This window comes from Anabrus simplex, chromosome 1 (genome assembly GCF_040414725.1).
Source record: "Anabrus simplex isolate iqAnaSimp1 chromosome 1, ASM4041472v1, whole genome shotgun sequence".
Lineage (NCBI taxonomy): Eukaryota > Metazoa > Arthropoda > Insecta > Orthoptera > Tettigoniidae > Anabrus > Anabrus simplex.
Genome location: NC_090265.1, coordinates 1,157,577,305 through 1,157,603,095, shown reverse-complemented (window position 1 = coordinate 1,157,603,095; position 25,791 = coordinate 1,157,577,305). Strand labels below are relative to the sequence as shown.

General features: G+C 42.0%; 1 protein-coding gene and 1 long non-coding RNA gene across 2 annotated transcripts in view; one reads left to right on the top strand and one right to left on the bottom strand.

Annotated features, from left to right (window-relative positions):
• The window catches only part of SCAR (wiskott-Aldrich syndrome protein family member 3 SCAR), a 360,993-nt gene extending 358,596 nt beyond the window's left edge, over nucleotides 1-2,397 (top strand). Inside the window, exon 11 of the transcript XR_011017601.1 lies at nucleotides 2,341-2,397. The gene's annotated coding sequence lies outside the window, so the exon portion shown is untranslated. The remainder of the gene's footprint in view (nucleotides 1-2,340) is intronic.
• LOC136858133 (uncharacterized) overlaps nucleotides 1-25,791 on the bottom strand; it is a 309,912-nt gene that overhangs the window by 31,384 nt on the left and 252,737 nt on the right. The window lies entirely within an intron of this gene.

Genomic DNA, 25,791 nt, shown 5'->3' with positions numbered 1-25,791 from the left:
GTATTCTGAAATTTGTTCCTACTGCAATATTTTGACATTTGATTTTGATCCTAAGACATAAATTCACATTTTGATTTTAGCCCTCTTTGTTTGATTCTGTTCATGAACTTCCCAAAATTTTACTGATATGTTACATACATACATTATCATTATAGACTGTTATGCCTTTCAGCGTTCAGTCTGCAAGCCTCTGTGAATTTACTAAACGTCGCCACAATCCTCGATCTGCAACTAGTGTTGTGGCCTCATATATATTTTAATTTCACCTTTGACAATCCTAGAATGGTGAAAAACGTATTGTTAATTATATTCCAATATCCATTGAGACTTTTTGGACCCTGACATGAAGAGAAGCCAAACACTTTACATCAATGTAAGTAGCAATGTGTTACGGAAGTCTAAACTTTCGTGCTGTTTGACAAGCATTATATACTAAGCATTGTAAGTAAATTGTATGTCCTCTCCTGCAAACTCTGCAAGTTGCACTATTAAGCATCCAAGGTTGTTTTTTTTTTTTTTACCTGAACAGACAACATTGGCAAGTGCTCATATACATCACCCAGGCAACTAGAGATGCTTAACTGATGGTGGTGGTGATGATTGATAGCTCAAGATAGGATACTAATGCTCCTGTCATTATGAAGCATGTTAGAAACTGTTTAGAATTCTCTTATAAAAGACAAGTAACCAACATTCAACATGCTTATGGATGAATTTTTATGATAACTTATTGATTAATTATATGATCAGTTTAGAACACTAAACTTATATGCTCCTTTTCTTTAAAATTTGGTTCCCAGAAGTTGGATTTAATAAGACAGTTTTCTTGCAAATTAATGTGTGACATGATCCTCTTGACCATTCACCTAAGTTAGAAACTTGTAATAATTTCTCTTTGTTTTCTGTCCTGCTTTCTTTGGAGCTAACAGATGCCTTCCTTCTTTTGTACACACACTGCAATAAATGAATGTGATATTAGAAGAAATCCATTTTTAAAATATCCTTCATATATTTACTGGCCACATTATTTCAGTCAGGGAACTAAGAATACGGTTTGCTCAATGTTAATATTATAGGGTATATGTTGCATAGTTTGGGTCTTCATTTCTGTATTAGACTAGTGGATGAAAGGTGACAGTAACAGTTAACTTCCATTGTACAGTGTCAAAATGTCTTGTCACAACCTTTCCAGGGAATTTATAAAATAATAATAATATATGTATAATGTAGGTGATATTTTTTTCTTATCTTTGTTAGACTTTGTCAGCTGATGTAACAAATATAGTAAAAAATATATATATATATATATATATTATTAGGATGTATAATGCATGTATGAATTACTGACGATTTGTGAAATGTGCTTACTGCTGAAGTTGACTTCATCATAATAATAATATCAATATTACAAAATAAACATAATTTTAGAATTAGAACTGTACAGAACGCAACTAAAATGTATTAAATCTTGAAGTTGTGTAGCTGTGTATTATGAACAAGTAAGTACTCGCGACAATGTATATACAATTTGTAGTTATATGCCCAATCTCTCTTCTCGAAATAAGTAAATACACGCTATGCAAGTACAAAATTTAAGTTTTGAGTATTTTATTTTCTTTCTCTGTAAATTTATCTTTACTCCTACTTCACCTCGTTGTAGGAAATTTCCATAGTCTCTTAAAATCTTTATTGAATTGAGAATTCAGTTTGTAACTGTTCTCGCTCTTAAAATAACTTGTATGACTAGCTATTAATAAAAGACAAATTCTACAATTTTCTGTTCTTGTTTTTACTGATAGATTATTGATAGTAAATGATTCTTTGAGTTTAACAATAGTTTAATTCTAGGGAATTTCTTGTACCTGATCTACCAAAGCAAGAGAGTTCTTAAAGTTGCCTTTATTTGAAAGAAAAAGTAAAATATTATATATAATATATAAACGTTTTAAGACGATAATCATTTGCATAGCTTTTGTGGTATGAGAACTTGGGAAATTTGGTGGAGTCTTCATGGCTTACAAGCAACTTTTACTTTCAGCGTATGGTAATACAATACATATGCATGTAATATATATTATAACAGTGACATCTCAGCAGAAATAAAGTTAAATACTTCTTGATCCCATTTATTATAAGACAGATGTATGTATTATTTCATTCCTGATGTTTTCTGTTGTAATTGTACCATTCAACCTGGGGCTGAGATTTAATCTCATGATTGTTCTGAGTAAATGTACTGTATTTTAGGTCAAATCCTGATTGGAGCTTGATATGGTCTCAGCCATCCTTCATTAACTTACAACAACTCTCTAGTACGATGCTTCTTTCCTCCCACTTTAGGAGGTGCATTTTAACCCGAGAAAACTCGTGTTTGCATGGCTGCAGACGGGTCCCAAGTTATCTCGTGTTACCAGCAGACTGAAGTTTAGTGCTATCTGTTGGGTTATACCAGAACTATTTGAAGGTCAAGAGTGATAGAACTCTGTTATGGAAGGTTTTGCACAATCAATAGTCTCATTTATTTTTTGTTCTTCATATTATAGCTTTTCTTTGGATTTCCTGACAAAGTTGATGCTGAATATTTAGAGTTTGATAATGAAACATCATCTAGTGGAAATGTTACAAGTGATGATGAGGATACAGTCTTATCTTTACAGTGTGGAACTTCTGTGGTGCAAAACGAGTCTGATAATTCCGTTACAAGTGTAAATATTATAAATAATGTAGTGTTTTCTGACAACTGGGTTATGCTGTAGATAATAGTGAACCTAGGCTAGAAGATTTTGAAGTTGTTCCTCGTATGAAGGTATGGCCTTGGTTGTTGTCGGCTCCACATCGTTTCCATAAATAAATCAGCCCTCCAACTTGATGCATCGGTAAAGAGACCTAGAAATACATCTGGCAATGGATGAGCAAGTTGAGTGGTTTACGCTAGTCTTTCTTTGCATTTGTGGAAAGCACGTTGCAATTCTGGAATCCAGGGGACAGGTTTAGAACCCTTAAGCTTAGAATTGGCTAGGACGTTCACCAACAGCACCTACGATTCAGCCCCATGTGGTATGAAACGTCTATAGAAGTTGACCCTGCCCAAAGAACCGGCGGAGTCCCTGAACAGTCTTCAGTAGAGGATGTTCCAGGAGAGATTGAATTCTCTCTGGTGGAGGTTTTGTACCATCCTGTGAGAGCCAATAGCCCAAGAAGCTTACCTCACTTGCACCTAATATGCACTTGAATGGATTTATGACTACACCGTAATCAGCCAATCTCTGGAGAAGTACGCAAAGATGGTACATATGCTCTTCAGCGTCCCGTGAAAATGTCAGGATATCGTCAGTATATGTGAAACAGAAGTTTAAATCCCTAGTGGAAAATTTGTCTAGCATTTCGTAACCCAAATGACATATAGGGAAATTCAAACAGCCTTAAAGGTGTCATTATGGCTGTTTTGCGAATTTCACTGGGGTGAATCGGATCTGTTGATAGGCCTTGATAAGGTCAAACGTACTGAAAATGGTTGACACAGCAATGTTATGGCAAAAATCTCCTATATGTCATACCAGGTAGCGGTCACATATTGGGCTTGTGTTCAATGCCCGGTAATCGCCACATGGACGCCATGAGTTGTCCCGCTTAGCTGCAAGGTGTAAGGTTGAGAACCATGACTATTAGAAGGTCTCGCTGTACCGCACCTTACCATGTCCTTGGATTATTTCTTCGCTATCTGCAATTTTTGAGGTCCCAGACGACGAGGTCGACAAGAGACCAGTGGGCCTTTGGTTGTCCTGATGTGATGTACAGTATTGTGTTTAATAACATGTTGGTTCCCAGGTGGGCAAGTAATGGAGTGAAAGACAGCGAGCAATATGCTAAAAGGTGAGTCGGTGGATACTGCAGCAGTCTTTACGCTGGCCTGTTCGATAGAGGCTACAGATGCCTTAACGTGTAGGCTGCTGGTGCCGTCGAGGAGGCATCTGTTACGGTAGTCGGGGAGTAAGTTATAGTAAGCCCGAAAATCGGAACCAATGAGGGCTGTGCTAACATCAGCTCAGCTCATACCCGGCAGGTTTGCAAGTACTTCACAGAAACTTACGCGGGAAACAGCAAAGGTCAGATCCTGTGTCAATCAGAAATTTTGGTTTGGTATACAGATCAAAAATAAACAGACGGCAGCCCGATGTAGAACAGACAGTTGCCGTCTTCACTAGCTGTTTGTTCCGTTTTCTGCCTGCCAGGAACAAGGACTAGTACATTTTACAGCTTTATTTTGGAACTTTTTGTGATACCAACAAAGCCAGCCTTGTGGCGTAAGAGAATGGTCGCGGCTTTTAGATCTCCTTTTACTGTGATTCCTGCCTCAGGGCTGGCTACGGACCAGGGCATTGACTTTACTTGTCAATTCCTCCATCTGTGCAGCGAAAGTGTTCAGTGCAGCTGTAGCATGTCTGGCCAAGTGGCTATATGGTGGTGTGACATTAGGTGATCTTGTCTGCGAGCTTTGCTATATCAACTAGAAGCATTAACTGGGCCGCTAAAATAGCCTGCAAGTGCTGTGGTAGTCAACGCATGAAAAGTTGTTTTAATATACTTTTGTCATGAAGTGAGCTACCAGCTAATGACTTTTTTTTTTTTTTTTTGCTAGGGGCTTTACGTCGCACCGACACAGGTAGGTCTTATGGCAACGAACTAATGACTTTAAGTGACGTAAAAAAAAAAAACTAATGGTTTCCTATCACAGAGTTCGTCACCAACAAGTTGGCGAACTCGCTGCTCTTCAGGTATGGAAAGGCAATGAACTAGTTCAGATTTTAGTTTTTGGTAACGTCCTGTGGCAGGGGGTTAATGACAACATCTTCTACCTCGGCTATGACCTTGGTATCAAGCTGTGAAGAAATTACATTATCAAATTTAGTCTGGTCGGCCGTAATGCCTGCGAGCCTGAATTGAGTCTCATCTTGGGCGAACCAAACAGTTGGTCTGTCATACCAAAACGGTGATAACTTGGCAGAGATTTTGGCAACTTGGCCAACGCTGCTAGACATAGCAACGGTACCAGCAGACTTACAATCCTGGAGCCAGGCTAGTAATGCTTCGTTCTGCTTTTGCGAAGGCTTCGTCAAAGCAATAAGTTGTTGGAGTTGGTTCTCTAAGTTGTAATTTGTTCTTCTAAAGCTTTTAAATGATCCTCTGCCATAATCAAGATGGGTACCGTTAACAACATAGGAGCAAAAAGAAAAAAGAATTCTGAATATACTGGACAAGATTACAAAGTAGTAGTCAGAGGTACGACGTGTAGTTTTGTTTGTAAGTGAATGAAGATGTGTGAGGATGAGCAACACAAGCACAAATTTACAAATAGCTTCAGGCAATCTTATAGGTTAGCTGGAAACAAAATATTATGCAGGTAGCATATGATAAGAGATTCACAAACATATAAACTATGATAAGTTAACAAAATAATCTTGCAGAGATTATACATTGATTTAGGTTATATATGAAGATATTAAGCATAAACCATGCATTCCAATGTCTTGAGGAATGTCCATGTAATGCAGTTGTATGTTATACGTGTAATGTAACAACTTAAAAGGCACTATTATGATTTATAAAAAATAAAAAAATGTACAACAATTCAATCAGTTGTAAATGCATGAGGAGTAGGCTATAATGAAGTATTTGTACAGGTTTGAACAGCAAATAAGGTAGGCCTATATTGTGGAGTAGTCTGTATCTTAGGCCTTAATTAGCAAAAAGAGAAAGGAAAAAGATTGCTGGATTATGTGCATCAATTGAACACCAAGATCGTAATTGTGGATAGAAAAATAGGTACTGTCCATTGTATAGATTTCTTTTTTATAATGTTCGTACAAATTCACAACGAATTTAAGTTGTGCATAATTTTACAATGTTCCGGAACAAGTATAACATATGTTATATACATACAAGTTTTTAGATGAAATATTGCATTCTCGAAGAGTAGCAGATGCGGCATGCAGTTGCCTGATGTGGACTGAAGCGATGAATTCACCAACGATCGTTAGAACTCTGGCGACGTTTCTGTCATTTGTCGAATTGATTTCATACTCCAAAAACGTGGTAGTTCCTGTCTAGTAAACAGTCTAATGCCTCTTTGAAATAAAGTAGGGTAACATACCGTAATATGTGGTGAAGCACGTGGTCCAAGATAGGTTATGGTATGAGCATGTTCTCTATACACGGAGTCACCATTTATGGAGTCGTGGGGCCTATTCTGCAAAAGTATGGTCTTGTACATTACAAGTTACTAGTATGGGTTCGTGTAATGTATGGAGTTAAAGATTTCTTTTCCGCAAAAGATTGAAAGTCTCTTGTATATTACCAGTGAATCGTTACAAGTTTTACAAGTGACGACATATCGGTAAACATACTACATACATCAGCTGTTTATCTTCATATTCCATTCGTTGAATTAGATTATGCTTGCCTCATGTATCGTAATATCGTATTTTAAGGTAAGTTATGTAGCAAAGATTCAAAGAACTTTCATATTTCTGTGAATTTCTTAATGCTACAATGTTATTTTTCAGTTTATTTCTTTGATGGTAGGAAATTACTCCGTTATTATCACCCATTCTGTTCTTCCGCGATCCTCGCATTTGTTCCACGATAATCTGACATATCTACCTTGATCTGTCATCAGGAATCAGATACCGCTAATAACGATATTCGGCCACCAAACTTAATTGTTATGAAACTGCAAACTCTTAAACTGTTAAAATGGTGTCAAGAGGAAGTGATTCATTTTGAAGGAAATAGAAGAAAAGATATTATTTTCGGTGCATTCGGCGAGAGTCTGAAAAAACAAGACAAAATAAATGGTTGGATGGAAATATTGGACTTGGGAAAAGCTCATGGAGCTTTTGAGGGGAAAAGTTGGATTAATGACTGGAATTAATTGGAATTAATGATTCCAGGAATGTCCTAGGAACATGTTTATTCAATATTTTCAGGCCAACGAACAATTTGAGGAAATTTTATATCGTTTTTTGCAGCTACCATAGAATGTATTGACCTACAGACCGAAGATTTTGCCATCCCATGCATATCTGCAATACCATGGTACTGACCATTTCCTAGTCAATGCAGTGTTGTTAGTAACCATTGTTCGGCAGAGAGAGATTTATTTCTTTTCATAGGATGTTTTAACCTATTCCCAATATCAATCAAAAGTTCTTCCACTTGTATTGTGCTTCACCTGAAAAACTCTCATTGTATTCAAATACAGTGTTAAACTGGAAGTTTATTCTTTCCCTATACAGACGACAGTTTTCATTTTCGTCACTATCACTACTGCTAGACCACATATTTATCAAAATGTATCTGAAATAAGTATATTTAAATAGCACTAGTACATTTATATTCACTGGTAGAGAATACTTCCCAATTCACTAGTAAGTTACAAGTACTAGTACTTTTGTGGAACACACCCATAAAAATTCACTGGTAATTTGTAAGTATGGAGTAGTAAAGTACAATTGTAGAAAATTCTTTTGTGGAACAGAAACTCTGGTATCTGTACTAGTTACTAGAGAATTTACTTATAATGTACAAGACCATACTTTTGTGGAATAGGCCCCTGGTTGTTGGCGGTTCCACATCGTTTCCATAAATAAATCAGCCCTCATGGATAATGGGTTTATTTACACACAGCCACCACATACAGTTTTAGTACACTTTTGCGGATAAGATACATTGATTACACCAACGAGACACACAGAGAAGTGATGCTCATGCTCATACACACTCGACGCCGCCGAAATGACACTCATTCAAGAAGCTATACACCCTGATGCAATGTTGCATCGTGCACGAGGGTGCGTTCTGTATGTGGGGCGAGTTCATTCTTCCTGATGCCACCACAGCCTAATAAACCTGGAAACATAGGTCAAGTAGCAGGACTTCTGTTTGGTGAGGAATTCTTTGAAAATGTAGCTGAGCGAACCAGTAGCGGCAATTGGGAGTTAAAAGTGCGGGGGGAAATAATATAGAGAGAACAAACAGTCAGTGCCGTATACTGAGGGCTACCCAGGCTATCAGTGAAGCCCAAACCTCAATTGAGAATGATGGAAGTCTAAAGCACATTATAATGTAAGTATCTGACACATTGTTACATTTACAAAACTTGAAAGCACTGAGAAAAAAACGTTCCACGTATTTCTGAGAGCAAGGCATCGGAGACTGATATTGCAGCCCAGACTCTCATCCCTTTCCCCACGACTCTCCCCATGCGGCTTGCTGCTGTATATCGGATAAGAGCGGGGACTCGGGGGATAGGTGTGTAGGTGTCGGTCCGTCAAATCGCCACTGCTATCAACCATGAGTTACTCATCGTATACACTTCCTCACCTCACATTTCTGACTTAATTATATAGATAACAGAGTGCTGGTATTTCACTCCTGTTTACTTCTACATCCTTGTAGGAAGACTGCAGGGCTGCTGTTACAGGAGCAATATAGTTTTATTTTTATTGGTAGATCTGCTAAAATTAAATGCAATCTTTCAGGTTTAGTGTTCTCTTTTATTAGTTGGAATCGAACCCGTGATCATGGGTTGGACACAACCACTGACCTCCCAAGGAAGCTAATTAACCACTGAACGGTAGGTACGACCGCTGTAAAATTCAACATTTTTATTTAGTAATAATAATGATTATTATAGTGCATGGCATCTGTATAGGTTTGGTGGTGACCTAATGAGGGTAAAATGAATGGCGAAGACATCATAAACACTCAGTCCCCATGCCAGGGGAATTAACAGTACGAGGGGGTTGATTCTGAAAATCGAACCGGCGCCATCGAAGCAAAGGTAAGCATTCTATCCATTTAGCCACAGAGCCAGACTTTAATTTGCTAAACCTTAGGCTACCCATCTCCACTGATCAGGGGTTGAGCATTGGCAGTAGCAGAGGCCAGGGCAGTAGCTTGTGAAGTAGCCTTGACAACACAACAGGCTTCTCCGTTCGGTATTGGCTGCAGCTCAAAATGTGGAAGGCTTGATATTCACAAATCAATCAATCAATCAATCAATCAATCAATCAATCAGTCACTACTGATCTGCATTTAGGGCAGTCTCCCAGGTGGCATATTCCCTATCTCTTGTTTTACTAGCCTGTTCTTAAATGATTGCAAAAAAATTGGAAATTTAATGAGCATCTCCCTTGGTAAGTTATTCCAGTCCCTAACTCCCCTACCTATAAACGAATATATGCCCCAGTTTGTCCTATTGAATTCCAACTTTATCTTCATATTGTGATCTTTCGTACTTTTAAAGGCACCACTCAAACTTATTCGTTTACTGATGTCATTCCATGCCATCTCTCCACTGACAGCTCCGAACATACCACTTAGTCGAGCAGCTCGTCTTCCCAGCCCAAACTTTGCAACATTTTTGTAACGCTACTCTTTTGTCGGAAATCACCCAGAACAAATCAAGCTGCTTTTCTTTGGATTTTGTCCAGTTCTTGAATCAAGTAGTCCTGGTGAGGATCCCATACACTGGAACCATGCTCTAGTTGGGGTCTTACCAGAGACTTATATGCCCTCTCCTTTACATCCTTACTACAACCCCTAAATACCCTCATAACCATGTGCAGAGATCTGTGCCCTTTATTTACAATCCCATTTATGTGATTACCCTAATGAAGATCTTTCCTTATATTAACACCTAGATACTTACAATGATCCCCAAAAGGAACTTTCACCTCATCAATGCAGTAATTAAAACTGAGAGGACTTTTCCTATTTGTGAAACTTACAACCTGACTTTTTACCCCGTTTATCACCATACCATTGCCTACTGTCCATCTTACAACATTATCGAGTACATTTTACAGTTGCTCACAATCTTGTAACTTATATTCTGTACAGCAGAACATCTCTGCAAAAAGCGTTCTCTGATTCCACTTCTTTATACATATCATTGATATATATAAGGAAATATAGAATTCCAATAATACTACCTTGAGGAATTCCCCTCTTAATTATTACAGGGTCAGATAAAGTTTCGCATACTCTAATTCTCTGAGATCTATTTTCTAGAAATATAGCCACCCATTCAGTCACTCTTGTCCAGTCCAGTTGCACTCATTTTTGCCAGTACGGTAGTCTCCCATGCCTTAGATAGATCAATTGCAATTCAGTCCATTTGACCTCCTGAATCCAGGATATCTGCTATATCTTGCTGGAATCTTCAGTGGAATTATCTTTGCTAAACCCAAACTGCCTTCTATCAAACCAGTTATTAATTTCACAAATATGTTGAATATAATCAGAAAGAATGCTTTCCCAAAGTTTACATGCAATGCATGTCAACTGACTGGCCTGTAATTTTCAGCTTTATGTCTATCACCCTTTCCTTTATACACAGGGGTTACTATAGCAATTCTCCATTCATTTGGTATAGCTCCTTCATGCAAACAATAAACAAATAAGTACTTCAAATATGGTACTATATCCCAACCCATTGTCTTTAGTATATCCCCCAAAACCTTCCAGCTGCTTTTCTAGTTTTCAACTTTTGTATCTTACTGTAAATGTCATTGTTGTCATAGGTAAATTTAATACTTCTTTAGTATCAAGTCACCTCCTCTATCTGGACATTACCTTGTAACCAACAATCTTAACGTACCGCTGACTGAATACTTCTGCCTTTTGAAAATCCTCGCATACACACTCCCCTTGTTCATTAATGATTCCTGGAATGTCTTTCTTGGAACCTATTTCTGCTTTTAAGTACCTATGCATACTTTTCCATTTTTCACTAAAATTTGTATGACCGCCAATTATGCTTGCCATCGTGTTATCCTTAGCTGACTTCTTTACTAGATTCAATTTCCTGAAGTTCCTTCAATTTCTCCTTACTTCCACAGCCATTTCTAAATCTCTTTCTTTCCAACCTGTACCTTCTTCTTAGTCTCTTTACTTCTCTGTTATAATATAGTGGATCTTCACCATTCCTTACCACCTTTGAAGGTACAAACCTATTTTCACATTCCTCAATAATTGCTTTAAACCCATCCCAGAGTCTATACACTACTCTTATGGGACTAACTACTGTATGAAGAGGTACCTCTGGGGCTCACAACTTGTATCTTCGAGTTCGACTCCTTGGCTAACACTAATCTTACAGGCCCCTCTTATCTAACCTCGCAGACTAGAGTTCGATTCCTTGTTTAACCTAACAAGCTCGAGTTCGACACCGGCTGAAGTAGTGTAGTGGTTAGCGCTTTCTAAGTTCAAGGGTTTGATTCTTGTAGGCTTCAGCTAATTCTGCTACTGATAGTGGCACTATCCTGCTGCTGCTCCTCCTCACCAGAAGCTCTATCCTCCTCCTTTTTCACACACATGTAATCTAATGCGCTAGCCTCAGAGTTGACCTCCACGAGTATTTTGGTGAATGGAACACAGTCCCTGATTTTAACATTATAGATTTGAACTGTAGAGAGTTATAGTAGCCTACATTAGTATTTACTTGACCCGGGGGTCGTTTCCTTGAGTTCAAACGCACTTGAAACTCGTAATCTATGACAGGCGGGGGACACTGTGGGTGTTATTCCACCACTGCCACCCATAGGAGGGATCTTATCCAGTAGACCTTGCGTCAGTTCTCAAACTTTAGGCCAATAAAACTAACAGGTCCTAAGTAACATGTTATGAGCCCCTGCGGTAGCGCTCCAGAGTTAGTCCCATAAGAATAATGTGTAGTTGCCACCTTGCCTAGTATGGTAGTTAAGCCCGGGTCAAGATTGCACTCCTATATGATTCTGCGAGCATCGAACTTAGGGCTGTAAAGTTAACACCCTTGTGAGGTTAAGTTTGGGGTTGAAGCCGAGCCTATAAGTTTAAGCTTGCACTGTCATGCAGTTAGCCTGCCCAGGTTTTGAAATTTGACTCCGTAAGTTTAAGGTAGGTTCCGTAATGGCGTCAGCTATAAGGTTAAGCTTGCACTCTTCATCATCGAACTTAGGTCTGTAAGGTTTAAGTCTTGAGTTGAATCCAAAGTTGTGAGGTTAAGCTTTCACTCGTAACCAGCGTTAGGTTATGACGTCATGTGGTAAAGCATGCACTTTTAACCAACACATCTCTGCGGAGGAGGCCTCCTCCCAGTCGCCAGCGGAGGCGGAGGTCGCTGAAGCCCGCAATTTACCCTGCTACCATTAAATTTCGCAAAATGTATTCATATTTGCTGGTGTGAGCTAACTCCTCTTTAACTCATTAAAATGAATTATCGTATGGTTTTTAGTGCCGGGATATCCCAGGACGGGTTCGGCTCGCCAGGTGCAGGTCTTTCTATTTGACTCCCGTAGGCAACCTGCGCGTCATGATGATGATGATGATGATGATGATGATGATGAAGACAACACATACACCCAGCCCCTATGCCATTGGAATTAACCAGTTAAGGTTAAAATCGAACCCGGGACCCTCTGAACCGAAGGCCAGTACACTGACCGTTCGGCCAACGAGTCGGACATTAACTCGTTAATATTATTAGTCTGCTTATTTTTTTTCTTCGAAGTATGTTTACATCAGAAAGTACGGTGCCTAGACCAAATACGACAAAGAGTACCACCTCGATTTTTATCAATAACAAGCATAACATGATACCGGTACGCGGATTTAGACATTCCTTCTCTAAGTTTCATTTCCAGATGAACCAAGAGTTTGTACTGGTACTGCATTCTGGGGTGTTGATGCGGTTGTTTTTACAAGAGGACAGCTAGTATCTTCGATGGTTTCAGTATGGCTGATAGTTGTTTTTTGTATTTATTATTTCCAAGTGCAAGCATCAGGTTCCATGTTCTCCGTGGACGTAAAATATAACACCAGAGTATGCTTGCCACTCATTTAAGTCAGGTATGATATAATTTTTATTTTTTACGCTGCATTAAACATTACATAACACTTTGCATTGAATACATTGATCCCAGTAACAAACTAATTTAGATGCAGAATGAAGAATCCTTATTCATCTTTAGAAGCAGCACAGTAACAAACATGTACACACATGAGAGACATTACTCAAAACCATTTGTTGGGTATGCCAATTATGAAACGCTAAGGGAGCCAAAATTTCTGAGCGGTAAACAGTTAGCGTCGCGAACATAGAAAATGTCAATACCGGTACGGAGTTTCTCATTATTGTATATTTGTATAGTTATATTTTCAGCTATAAACCAATAATATATTGATATAATACAACTTAATTATAAGGTAATCAGGATATTCTCCGGGAGAGGTATATACCCCTTGGCTAACCTCTGAAAGAAATACAGTATGCCTTGAATCAATCCACTGCTTACCGTTTCATAATCTCAGTTTTTGTTAAATCTGACTTTTACACAAAATATTTCCACGCGAGTTAGCCGACTGGGCGTTTGTTTATGTTAGACTACCACCTGTTAATGTTTCGTTACGCATGTGTAAATCATCTAAAGTCAGGCTACGTGGCTAACTGATTAGCTTCAATTCCTAGCCGGTAAGATTAACTAACCTCGCTTGTCCGTTCATACATTGCAAGTAAATGCGCTCATTAAATTAGCCTATTCAACAATATTACTGCCGGCGATGTAACATAAACAGTTTTGAGGTCGGCGCTCGCGTGGAAGACGTAGGCCTAAGCAGTAATTGCGGTGAACGATCAAGTCGGATTTACACCTGTCTGATGTGTTTGACATTTCAAACTGGAGTTGTGCGATCAAAAAGACACAAAGAGGAAGACGACTGCGCCTCTGTGGTGTAGTGGTTAGTGTGTTTAGCTGCCACACCTAGAAGCTCGGGTTCGATTTCCGGCTCTGCCACGAAATTTGAAAAGTGTTAACGAGGGCTGGAACGGGGTCCACTCAGCCTCGGAAGGTCAACTGAGTAGAAGGGGGTTCGATTTCCACCTCAGCCATCCTGGAAGTGGTTTTCCGTGGTTTCCCCACTTCTCCTCCAGGCCAAATACCGGGAGGGTAACTAACTTAAGGCCACGTCTGCTCTTCCAAACTTCCCATCCCCCACAAGGCCCCTGTTCAGTATAGCAGGTGAGGCCGCCTGGACGAGGTCCTGGTCATCCTCCCCAGTTGTATACCCCGACCCAGAGTCTGAAGCTCCAGGACACTGCCTTGAGGCGGAAGAGATGGGATCCCACGCTGAGTTCGAGGGAAAAACCTACCCTAGAGGGTAACCAGGTAAAGAAGAAGACGAAGACCCATACATTTGAAGGAGATGCTCGTAGGTTGTTTCAGAAGTTCCATATGGCTATATGCACTGACTGACAGAGCAAATGCAACACCAAGAAGGAGTGGTTCGAAAGGGATGAAAGTTGGGGAAAAAACAGAGACGGCACGGACGAATAATTGATGTTTATTTCAAACCGATATGCAGGTTACACAATGCGCACGGCATCGACTCAGTAGGATGTAGGACCACCGCGAGCGGCGATGCACGCAGAAACACGTCGAGGTACAGAGTCAATAAGAGTGCGGATGGTGTCCTGAGGGATGGTTCTCCATTCTCTGTCAACCATTTGCCACAGTTGGTCGTCCGTACGAGGCTGGGGCAGAGTTTGCAAACGGCGTCCAATGAGATCCCACACGTGTTCGATTGGTGAGAGATCCGGAGAGTACGCTGGCCACGGAAGCATCTGTACACCTCGTAGAGCCTGTTGGGAGATGCGAGCAGTGTGTGGGCATTATCCTGCTGAAACAGAGCATTGGGCAGCCCCTGAAGGTACGGGAGTGCCACCGGCCGCAGCACATGCTGCACGTAGCGGTGGGCATTTAACGTGCCTTGAATACGCACTAGAGGTGACGTGGAATCATACGCAATAGCGCCCCAAACCATGATGCCGCGTTGTCTAGCGGTAGGGCGCTCCACAGTTACTGCCGGATTTGACCTTTCTCCACGCCGACGCCACACTCGTCTGCGGTGACTATCACTGACAGAACAGAAGCGTGACTCATCGGAGAACACGACGTTCCGCCATTCCCTCATCCAAGTCGCTCTAGCCCGGCACCATGCCAGGCGTGCACGTCTATGCTGTGGAGTCAATGGTAGTCTTCTGAGCGGACGCCGGGAGTGCAGGCCTCCTTCAACCAATCGACGGGAAATTGTTCTGGTCGATATTGGAACAGCCAGGGTGTCTTGCACATGCTGAAGAATGGCGGTTGACGTGGCGTGCGGGGCTGCCACCGCTTGGCGGCGGATGCGCCGATCCTCGCGTGCTGACGTCACTCGCGCTGCGCCTGGACCCCTCGCACGTGCCACATGTCCCTGCGCCAACCATCTTCGCCACAGGCGCTGCACCGTGGACACATCCCTATGGGTATCGGCTGCGATTTGACGAAGCGACCAACCTGCCCTTCTCAGCCCGATCACCATACCCCTCGTAAAGTCGTCTGTCTGCTGGAAATGCCTCCGTTGACGGCGGCCTGGCATTCTTAGCTATACACGTGTCCTGTGGCACACGACAACACGTTCTACAATGACTGTCGGCTGAGAAATCACAGTACGAAGTGGGCCATTCGCCAACGCCGTGTCCCATTTATCGTTCGCTACGTGCGCAGCACAGCGGCGCATTTCAATCATGAGCATACCTCAGTGACGTCAGTCTACCCTGCAATTGGCATAAAGTTCTGACCACTCCTTCTTGCTGTTGCATTTGCTCTGTCAGTCAGTGTACATTATTGTCCTGTTAAGAGTGAAGCCATGATTTTTAATATGGACTTCATCCATCCTTTTAAATACAAATTTTAAAATGAAAACCTACAACCTGTTTTCCAGTCATTGACCGGGTCAGGAATGAAATGAATGATCATATATAGGCTATTAGTACGATGGGGTCGCCAATCCCAAAGTGATTTTTATTAATGACTGATAGATGCTATGAAATGAGAATGGAGAGTGTTGCTGGAATGAAAGATGACAGGGAAAACCGGAGTTCCCGGAGAAAAACCTATCCCGCCTCCGCTTTGTCCAGCACAAATCTCACATGGAGTGACCGGGATTTGAACCACGGTATCCAGCAGTGAGAGGTCGACGCGCTGCCGTCTGAGCCAAGGAGGCTCCTAAATACAAATTTATGAAACATTAATACGTACATGAAAAAGAAGCCGGCTATTAAAACCAAGTCCCTATAAGGAAAGTGTATATGAATAATTGTGTAGATCGTAGATTGTACTGTCGACAAAAGAATGCCTTATGATAAAATCTGAATTTTATGTGCTAGATATTAACCGTAAATCAGTGAGTGTTTTCCCAAGGAGTAGTCCATTATGCTAGGACACGAACGGCGAGCAGTTTGAGCCAATGAAGGATTTATAATTGAAGCTGTTGTGTATCATTATTTAGTGCAAAGAATTTATTTTCTTCCGGGTGAGTTAGCCGTGCGGTTAGGGGCGCACAGCTGTGAGCTTGCATCCGGGAGATAGTGAGTTTGAATCCCACTGTCGGTAGCCCTGATGGTTGTTTTTTCCGTGGTTTCCCATTTTCACACCAGGCAAATGATAGGGCTGTACTTAAGCCCACGACCGCTTTTGTCTCATCGTGTAAATAACTTTGGCTGTTGAAGCTAGACGTTATCAGCGAAAATAATGTAAACTAATTAATTAACATACACACAATGCATTTCTTCTTTCTCATACTTGTTTTGTAGTACAAGAGTTCTGCGCAGAAAACAACTGCTGCCAATCCCAGACTGATGACTAGAAGTAGGAATGCTCCCTGTAAATGTGATAAACTCAACACTTTATTCTCTCCCGTGTCTTCAACTTCCCTCCGTGACCGGAACATCTTTAATTGGACCTCAAATTTCATGTCGGCCCACCACTTACCGAGCATCCCTGCTTCTTTTATTTTCTGAATAACTTTGTCTATTTTATGAGCTAGAGGATCTCCCTTCCTCATATAAGAGCGGAACTGTTCGGGAACAAAAATCCCACCCATTGGTCGAAACAGTGGTTTGCCATTTGTGTCCAAATACCTGCTGATAGCTAAATATTCCCCACTGAGCTTTCCAGTAAATACGGCGCAGGATTTCTGTATAGCCATTCTGTTGAAACACCAGTCACTGCCAAAACAATGCTCAAAGTGTTTAAATATATATTGATATTCCCAACCTGTCTGGTGCTCGAAGAACTTCGCTAAACCACGCCCAAAAGCGAAGGAGATTCCCGAGGTGACGAGTTGATGGGCGTTTTTGATATGAGGTTCAAATCCGGGATCTGTTAGAACTCGGATAAGCGATGATTGGTAGGCTGTGTTGATGAGGAGGCACATGTAAATCCAAAGAAGAAAGAAAAACCGTAATTTATTTGAGGTAGGCATGGCAGTTGGTGAGATTCCCAGTAGGGTTGCGAAGGATGTAGCGGTGGCTCCTAGAATGTTTGTGTAACAGGATGTGATTTCGGACCCTGAAAGCATCCACACAGTGGTAGAAGAGAGCACGGACGCCAACAACACTCCTCCCCAGAGAGACGCACTGAAAATCTTTGTGAGGCTCTTCCATTTGGGATAAGGCTCTGGTTCAGGAACAAACCATGCAAATCCGTCGTGGATATGAGCCCTCAGTCCACTTAACACCCTAAAGCGACTGTCAGTGAGGCCATGACTACCGAGTGATATATCTGCTCTGTGGTACAGAACGTCACCTACTAAACCATCCCATGTACCGTTTGCAGATTGTTCACCTAGGCTGCTTGTAGGTAGAAACGTCAGTTCGAAGTTCAGCACCTCGCTGATAAGTTGTGCTAGCTTAACTTCCAATCCAGAGACATAACAGGAATTCACTGCTGGCTTTATAACAAATGGTGGCCTCTCATATGGGGATACGGTAAAGATACAATTGAGTGGAATTTTCTCAAAAAAGAGATTTGCTTTTGTCACTAAATGACCATCCCTGCACTTGTCAACTTGCGTTAAGGTCTGAGGAGAATCACTACATCTTGCTGTTGGTGCACTGTACTTCAGAGCGTGTATCTCCATAGAATCAGGATTCAACACAATGGTGTTCACTATGTTTAGTTTCCAGAGATGTTTGAGAATGTCTCCAGTAGACTTGGCGATCACAAGCACACGGGCACTAGGGAGTAAGGTTAAGAGCTGAAATACTTCTTCCTGGTGAGGAGACAGTACTACCACAATGGAACCTGCAGCATTATTTTCCTGGTGAGCTCGGGTTAAGAGCCATTTGGCAGGGGTATTCAACACTCTTTGAATGATGTCGTCAGTCCCCAGTACTTGGACAGGTCGACGTGAACAGAAGAAATTGTCAGCGATTTGCAAGACACAAGATGATACTTGAGATTCTGTCTGCAGCACTGGATACAAGGCGGCGTATAAACCATTTCTCATCATGATGAGTGAAGTAAGCATCCACAGCATCTGCCACAGGTAGAAAGTTCAATTTAATAAATGAATTTCCGTTACAATAAAATCGACAAGAATGTGGTTGTAGGTACAATTGTGTGTCAGATTTACAATTACTCTGTCGATATTGTACAAAACCAACAGGAGTAACTTGTGAAATTTATTGTGATAAAGTAATTACTTGCAGGTGTCCAAACCGAGCGCATGACCAACAGGAGGAGGATATTTAAGAAATAAGACTCCCTTATGTCAAATGTGTGACCTCTCACTAGAGTGTTCTGCTATTTTCTACGATCATAATAATTTCACCTCGGTGACAAACAACGCTGAAATCTTGGACATATATCACATTATGAACATCCAAAGCCTGGTTCCGGTCATTCGACTGGATCAGGAATGGGATGAATGAAACCCTATCTAGCGGATAGGATAGAAATTGTGCCTGCTGCCGAAGCCTATCACATTCCTCTGGGGCGATGATTAATTACTGAGAGATGATACTGGAATGAAATATGACAGGGAAAACCGAAATATCCGGAGAAAACCTGCCTTGCCTCCGCTTTGTCCAGCACAAACTTCACATGAAATGACCGGGAATTGAGCCACGGAACCCAGTGGTGAGGAGCCGGCGCGTTGCCGCCTGAGCTACGGATGCTAGATCACACAATACACTGCCGGAAAAATATCATGCGCTATCCTGAAGGACAAAGTCATTTTATTCACAAGAGATGTGTCAGGTAGTTCATCACTGCAGGAGTATACGATTACAAATTCGGACCAAATAAAACACCCATGTCACAGCAAAGGGTGCCCAAACAGTCTTATCAATACACAGTTAATCTCCCTCTGGCGGCAATGCAGGCGTGTATTCGCTTATGCAAACGATCATAAAGGTACCGAATGGCATCCTGCGATATTTTGTCCCAAGAATCTTGCATCTTTTGATGCAATTCGGCAATGGTTCTTGCAGGCTCTGGAGAACGCGTAAGTTCCCGCTTCATCATGTCCCATACCTGTTCAATTGCCGAGAGATACGGTGATCTTGCAGGCCAGGGCAATTGTTATACACCACGTTGAGCATGTTGCGTCGCAGCAGCTGTATGTGGACGTGCATTGTCCTGCTGAAAAAGCACACCACCTTCCTGTCGAAGAAATTGCACAAAATGGGACAAAAGCGTGTCCAATGTAGCGGGCATTGGTTACGTTACCCTGCAGAAGCACCAACTGGGACCGCAAGTTGTAATTGATGGCCCACCACACCATGAAGCCTGGGATGGAACCTTGGTGTCGTGTGCGAATGCACTTTGGAATAGGCCACTCACAGGTCTACTCCGTTTACGTGTAAGTCCATCACTTGCATACAGACAGAGCCTACTCTGGTCACTGAAGACAACATAGCGCCATTCCCCTTTCCAGTTGACTCTTTCACTACACCAGAGTAGCCGTGCTTGGCAGTGTCGTGGTGTCAGTGGTAGCCTGGCCAGAGGCACACGTGATCCTAATCTGCTGCATGCAGACGGTTTCCAACGGCACAGCAGGTGCAACTTGTGATCGGATTTCGTTCCTGGATGATGTTCGGTAATACTAGCTTTTTGTGATTTTGATTCAATAAAATACATTTAAACATGGCAAGCAAGGGTGTATTCTGCCCGAAGGCAGGTTCGAACCTCCGCAGAGGTGTGCATGAGCCGGAGTTTACGTACGGTAGGGTAGCCAGCTCCTTTCCGTTCCTCCATTCCCTTACCCCCACCAACAGCGCGTGGCAACCCATCCAAATCTTGACCCCCCAGTGTTGCTTAACTTCGGAGATCTCACGGGATCCGGTGTTTCAACACGGCTACGGCCGTTGGCAATTACATAAGTAGTATAATTGGACAGTTCTGCGGCCTTCTCCTCCACCCGCGGGAAATTTGAATTTTGGCGCGAGATTTGAATTTGTAAACAAAGCCACGTGCTTTTTGACAGCTGTCATCGACAACAACGCGTCGCTAACCTCACTGCTGCCATCTTGACGGGCTTAAACCTCAGTAGTACCAACTTAACCTAACCAGCGCGAGATTTGAATCGGTAAACAAAGCCACGTGTTTTTTGACAGCCACGTGCTTTTTGACAGACAACAACGTATCGCAAACCTCAGTGCAGCCATCTTGACGGGCCTAAACCTCAGTGCTACCAACTTAACCTCACTAGCGCGAGATATGAATTTGTAAACAAATCCACGTGCTTTTTGACAGCCACGTGCTTTTTGACAGACAACAACGTATCGCTAACCTCAGTACTACCATCTTGACGGGCCTAAACCTTAGTGGTACCAACTTAACCTTACTAGCGCGAGATTTGAATCGGTAAACAAATCCACGTGCTTTTTGACAGCTGTCATCCGCCATCTTTAAACCACAGAGCACCGTGCTGCCCTCTTTATCGCAGTAGCTGCAAATTCGTCACCTGTCATCCGCAGTGCTGCCATCTTAACGGGCCTAAACCTTAGTGCTACCAACTTAACCTTACTAGCGCGAGATTTGAATCGGTAAACAAATCCACGTGCTTTTTTGACAGCTGTCATCCACCATCTTTAATCCATAGAGCACAGTGGTGCCCTCTTTAGCTACTTACATTTGAAATGTGGTGGCGGATAATTTGAAAAATGCTTTTTGACAGCAGCCATCTTTAATCCAGAGAGCACCGTGCTGCCCTCTTTAGCTAGATACCTTTGAAATGTGGTGGCAGGCGATTCCACGTGACAGCAGCCATCTTTAATCAAGAGAGCACCGTGCTGCCCTCTTTGTGGCGGTGGCAAATTCCACGTACTATTGTTTGGAAACAAACTCACGTGCTTTTTTCTAACAGTTGTCATCCGCCATCTTGCATCGCAAACCTCAGTGCTGCACTCTTTAGCTAGATACCTTTGAAATGTGGTGGCGGCAATTTGAAAAATTCTATGTGCTCTTGTTTGGAAACAAAGCCACGTGCTTTTTTGACAGCTGTCATCCGCCATCTTTAATCAATAGAGCACTGTGCTGCTATCATGCGGGCAATTTCGTCAGCTGTCATCCGCCATCTTTAATCCACAGAGCACCGTGCTGCCCTCTGGAGCAGCGGGCAATTTGAAAAGTTATGTTAGCTGTCATCCGCCATCTTTAATCAAGAGAGCACCGTGCTGCCATCTTTAGCTAGATACCTTTGAAATGTGGTGGCGGCAAATTGAAAAATTCCACGTGCTCTTGTTTAGTAAACAAACTCACGCGCTTTTTGTCAGCTGTCATCCGCCATCTTACATCGCAAACCTCAGTGCTACACTCTTTAGTTGAAATATGGTGGCGGATAATTTAAAAATAAAAATTCTACAGCAGCCATCTCTCGACGCTAATTGCACAAGATGGTGGCTATACATGACTCCTTAAAGGTGCTTATGCAAGATGGTCGCTATACATAGGTTCTTATGAGACTCCCTTGGGATGCTTGCGCAAGATGGCGGTTATACAAGGCTCCTTATGAGACGCCCTGGGGATGCTTGCGCAAGATGGTGGTCGCTCTTATGAGGCGGCTTAAGGATCCTTGCACAAGATGGCTAGAGACGCCCCTAAGGATGCTTGCGCAAGATGGCGGACGCAAGATGGCGGCTATACACGACTCCTTATGAGACGCCTTAAGGGTGCTTGCGCAAGATGGCTGCTGCTCTTATGAAGAAAGCTAGCTTAGAGGCTAAGGTGTCATGCTAGTTCGATTCATTAAATTTGGGGCTTAAGTGCAAAATGTTAAATATCTCGAAAAGGGTGCATCGTAGAGCAAAACGGACAAAAATTTTTCTGCCCAATACCTCGGTTCGCAGTAAGAGGAACAAGAAAAACATAGTCTAATGATGAGATCAACGGTTCGGTTCCTACTTAGGCCCTTTGGCATTCGCTCTGTTTTAGCTTGTATTGAAGCAAGTCTTCGTAACATGATCAGGTCTAGCTATGGTAGAGAGTATAACGTGCCGTGCAGGTTCGATTCATTAAAGTTGGGGCTTAAATGCAAAATGTTAAATATCTCGAAAACGGTGCATCGTAGAGCAAAACGGATAAAATTTTTCCACCTGATACCTAGGTTTGCAGTATCAGGAACAAGAAAAACATAGTCTAATGATGAGATCGACGGTTCGATCCCTACTTAGGCCCTTTGGCATTGGCAGCTATCTAATTCTACAAGATGGCGGCTATACGTAGCTTCTTATGAGGCAGCTTAAGAGCGCTTGCACAAGATGGCTGCTGCTCTTATGAGACGCCCTAGGGGTGCTTGCGCAAGGTAGCAGCGACAAGACGGCGACTATACACAGCTCCTTATGATACGGCCTAGAGGTGCTCACACAAGATGGTGGCTGCTCTGATGAAGAAAGGTAACTTTGCATCGTGCAGGTATCTTTACAGCACTAAACCTCATAACTTTGAAATGTGGTGGCGGGTAATTTGAAAAAATTCTACGTGCTTTTTCTTAACAGCAGCTATCTTTAAACAATAGCGGCTATACATAAGCTGTTAAGGCCTTTCTCTTATGTCAAGGCATAGCTCTATCGAACAAGTTTAAACCTGCATCGGGATAGCTAGAGTGAGCACGTGCTGCAGTGATGACGTCATTATGCATGTTTAGACTTGCAAATCACTAAAGAAACATAACAAGACTAGAATCGAACACTGCACTCTATGCCGTTAACTTTATCATGTGATCGGAACATTGATTGAAGTGTTTAGAACACTAAATAAGTGATCAAGACTAAAATAGAACACTGTACTCGATACAACATGTGTTTAGAACATGTCAGGGGATACCTTTGTTCTAAGAAGATTAGATTACCGCACATTCCTTGTAGGGCTAATAGGCTAAAGGGCTAATGGGCAAAAGGGCAAAAAGGCTAATGGGCAAAAGGGCTAATGGGCTAAAGGGCTAGGGTGCCTCTCCTCTCTTTATCCGGGCTTGAGACCGGCTCTACAACTAGAGGCGGAGTTAACACCCTAAGGAAGGGAGAATGTTGGGAAATAATATATACGAATATAGCTACTCGATCAACTATATACTACAGATGGATGACTTAGGTGAGGGTAAGCGCTTACTTAATAATACCTACACGACGTAATTCATGCTCTATTTCAGAAATATCTTCTTTGTACTGTGTGTAATCAGCATCATGATAGGCTCTTAGCAGTTGTAAACGTTTTACCAGTACGTTGGGGTCTTTACAGTACCTTATATCTACATAGGGTAACAGAGGCTCGTTGTGAACTTTGAGTCTATATGCAGACAGTTGATGTGTAGGGACTTGTTTTGATGTAATACGTGCTTCAGCAGTAGCGTTTCTAGGTACAAAGTTAACTTGTTTCGATAGCGATGAAGCGTTGAAATTTCCTTCTTCTTTACCTTGCATCTCTTCTTGAGATGTTTGCACTGCGACAGAACGTGTAGTAGGTTTAGGAAATGAAGTAAAATCATCAAGCTGTAATGGCAATGAATTTTCTTCTTCTTCTACTTTCCCTTTACTACTGTTTTGATCAACATCATTACCTTATTATCATAATCATGATCTTGCCTCTTTATCTTGAAGTTTGTGCTTAGTAACAGAACTTGCAGCAGGCCTAGACAACAAGAGAGAATTAAAAATCTCTCGCAGAGGTGTACTTTTTAAACATAGATCAGTGTTCGCTGGAATATGGTTAAGCTCTTTGTATTTTGTTCCCGATGAAGCTACATTACACGCGGCTTCATGACGTTGAGCGTTGTATGCGTTCTTGAACTCTCTTCTACAATGTTTGCATTGAAAAATTGTCCTACATGATATCTCATGACGTCTCCTGTGATAGCTTCGGGAAAATGCTTTTCCACACTCTTCGCAAATATACCTAGAAATAGGCTTTTCCATGACGGACTTTTAATCTTCTGCTAACAGATTCTTCTTTGAATCTACTTGACATGTGTTACTCTCTACTTCGATGATGCGAACAGCTTAGCGATTAACAGTAAACTAACACAAAAGCGTATAACCAAGGTAGCAACAGTAAGGTTTAAGCCCATCAAGATGGCAAGAGTGAGGTTAGCGACGTTCTGTTGTTGGATTTTAAATTCCGCGCTATAACATGCATAAGGTGGCAGCCTTGAAGTTTACCGCCGTCAAGATGGCAGCAGTGAGGTTAGCGACGCTCTATTGTCCTTCAATGTGAGGTTAGGGTCCGTCAAGAAGACAGCTGTCAAAAAAGCACGTGGCTAGGTTTACTAAACAAGAGCACGTGGCGATAAGACCTATCTGTGTCGGTGCGACGTAAAGCAAATTGCAAAAAAAGGGGGGGGGAGAAAATAAAGGGAAGAATTAGCTGAGAAAACAACAGGGCTTGTATAAATGTTTTTAAAAATAATTCCTATAATTCATAGTTTCAGCTGGGTAAAATGGAATAAAAAATGAATGTGTTCTCCACAAAGTGGGGGTGGGCGTACTGCTCCTCCCCCCCAACCCCGTCGACCCCCTAATCGCCGCTACTAGCGCGTAAACGTTCAGTTTAGTGAAAAACATAGCATTAAAACGGCCACGTTATACGGAGGACTATCTTAAGGATTTGATACTTTTACTTGCAACGAACGACAAATAACCATGGGTTATTCACAGCAATGTCCAGACAGACATCGTTCAGATCGCGGTATGTTCCGGAATGTAGAGAAAAAAATACTGACTTCGTGATCATAGACAGGGGGAACTCCAGTTTTATGTGAAATCCGAACCACGGGCGTGACTTTCATATAAAAAGGTTCATGCATGTGCCGGGATTCCAGCCACGGCAGCCGTGGTTTGAATCCAATGTCTTATTATACGAGCATGGTACACTTCATGTGGCAACTTGTCCTATTAGGACACGGTAAAGGAATCCGGAAGAAGTGAAAATGTTGGGATAGCCTTTCGCCGTAGAGCATCGTGCAAGTACTACAGCTCTGGCACATTCAATGGGAATACCACACGTTAAGAACATAATCTGCAAAGGCACACAATTCTGGAAGCGAATGACCATGTCCATCGCTGAACTATCGAATAGTACACATCTGAGCATAAATTACCTTGTTAATTTTTTCTGTTTATAAATTGACATATTTGATGTTTTGCGTTGATTTGGTTTATCAGGTCACGCTTGAGGATAGCTACTATTACGAAAATGTTTTCATTCTGTATCCTGAAGGGGTACGGCGGGTCTACTGGAGGGTTACGCCCTCTCTCAGGCGAAGGAGATCTTTAGCGATGATTTGAGGTGTGGAAACGGTGACGGGGTAGCGGTCGTGGCCTATCAAAGGATCTGTCCTGGTATTCGCCTGAGTACAAGATAATGAAAACCATTCTCAGTACAGCCGGCGGGGACCAGTCACTCCGATTCCTCGATGCAGAGCTGCGAGGCTAGA